Source organism: Callorhinus ursinus, unplaced genomic scaffold, assembly GCF_003265705.2.
Source record: "Callorhinus ursinus isolate GAN/ISIS: 27379988/994484 unplaced genomic scaffold, GSC_fseal_2.0 scaffold8, whole genome shotgun sequence".
NCBI lineage: Eukaryota > Metazoa > Chordata > Mammalia > Carnivora > Otariidae > Callorhinus > Callorhinus ursinus.
The window spans coordinates 5,382,511-5,384,582 of NW_027397070.1; the positions used below are offsets into that span (position 1 = coordinate 5,382,511).

At 36.3% G+C, this 2,072-nt stretch overlaps 1 non-coding gene across 1 annotated transcript; it reads right to left on the minus strand.

Annotated features, from left to right (window-relative positions):
* Positions 1–1,228: 1,228 nt before the first annotated feature.
* On the minus strand, positions 1,229–1,335 carry LOC112822927 (U6 spliceosomal RNA). Its single transcript, XR_003207894.1, has one exon. It is a non-coding gene; the product is annotated as a U6 spliceosomal RNA (small nuclear RNA).
* Positions 1,336–2,072: the final 737 nt, after the last annotated feature.

Consider the following 2,072-nt stretch of genomic DNA (forward strand, 5'->3'; position numbering starts at 1 on the left):
GTCTGAGGTAATCTGTACCTATCTTGGTGGTTTGTGATTTGAGGGAAAGTACATCTACTACAGCCCTGCAGATGGAGGAGAATAAGCTAGCTCGTGGCTTCTGATCTGTGCTGTGAGGCAGCCTTTGAGATGAAGCTCCTACTTCAATGCTGCTGCCATTTTGTGTTCTTTTTTTTTTTTTTTTTTTTTGCAATAACCTGTAGATTCTTAAACTTTGGTAATTGCAAGTCCTGTGAGTGAAACTTATTTCACTGCCACAATTAGTGAAGCCTCTACCAAGAAAAGCAGAGAAGAGGGCGCCTGGGTGGTTCAGTCGGTTAAGCGTCTGCCTTCGGCTCAGATCATGATTCCAGGGTCCTGGGACCGAGCCCCACATCGGGCTCCCTGCTCAGCGGGGAGCCTGCTTCTCCCTCTGCCTGCCGCTCCTCCCCTGCTTGTGCTCCCTCTCTCTGTCAAATAAATAAATAAAATCTTAAAAAAAGAAAGAAAAATAAGCAAAGCAAAAACAAAAGGAAACAAACAAGAAAACCTAGAAGAAAGGGGGAATGCAAGGAAGAGAAGAAAACAAAAGAGCAAGAAACCCATAACTCATATCCTCAAGAAGAGAAAGGAAGGTGCTTATTGCATCCAAAACAATAGACTTGGAGGCTATTTGGAAAAAAAAAAAATTCTAGAAAATTTAGAAGATAAAGTAGGGGAAATCTGAAAAGTAGGAAGAAGGCAGAGATGAAAAATAGTAGAGAAAAGATCCAGATGCTTAAATATTTTCTAATAGAAGTTCTAAGATATCAGAGAAAAACGGAATGGGAGAAAATTAACAAATAATTCATGAGAGTCTCAAGAAAGGAAAAGGCAGTCACCAAGTACCAGCCCAATGAATTAAAAGTCTCAGCTAAAGTATACTTTATCATTCAATTTTGTAACACCAGAAATAGAAATAAGAAAAAAAAAAGATTTCAAAGAGAAAAAAAAAACATGCTAAAATACAGGATTGTGGTGATTATAAAATTCCACCAATACAGAGAAAAATAAAATATTTATGGAGATTTTTTTTTTAAATTTACAAAGAGCAATTTAAAACAGAAAATTACAGAAGTTTTCAAAATATATATTTGTAAGTTATGGTCATAAGCATATGACTTCAAAGATGTATTGAGATTTTTTTCATTATATGGAACCAAGGTAGTATATAGTTGTGTGTGTGTGTTGTGTGTTTGCATGTGCACATGCATTTGTGGAATACTTCAGAAATTTGCATGTTGTCCTTGTGCAGGGGACATGCTAAACCTCTCTGTATCATTCCAATTTTAGTATGTGTGCTACTGAAGTGAGTACTACTATAGGATTGTGGTTAATATTAACACTAATAATTAAAAAATCGTCATAAATTTTTTTAAGTGTTACAAATAGTGGTCACATATTCTTCACTTCAATAGTAGAGACAACAAAGTTTCTAAATCACTAATTATCCTGAGCTAGACCTGAGGACACTAGAAAATAAAATGTTGGTGTATTGACAGTTATTTAAGTGTTAGGTATTTTATTTATTCATTTTTAAAAAAGATTTTATTTATTTATTTGACAGAAAGAGACAGCTAGAGCAGGAACACAAGCAGGGGGAGTGGGAGAGGGAGAAGCAGGCCTCCAGCTGAGCAGGGAGCCCGATGCGGGGCTCGATCCCAGGACCCTGAGATCATGACCTGAACTGAAGGCAGACGCTTAGGGACTGAGCCACCCAGGCGCCCCTGTTAGGTGTTTTAAAAAATATTAGACGTTTTCATTTTTAAAAAGGTAAATAGTGGAAACTTATCAATTTGAAACACATGATAGTGACTGAATATTGTTCTTGACAATCATGTGTTTCTACGTAACATTGAAGTACAGCCACCAAAAACAGCCATCAAGGGAAGAGGAACTTAAAAAAAGATACTTATTATTGTATCATTTGATTCATTCCTGTGTTACATAGTCTGGGTATCAGTGTGCCAGAAAATTTAGCCTGTACGTTTCCAAAAGATATTTTCTAAAGGCATTACTAATATTCTGTTTTTTATTACTTCTCAAAGAAAGTC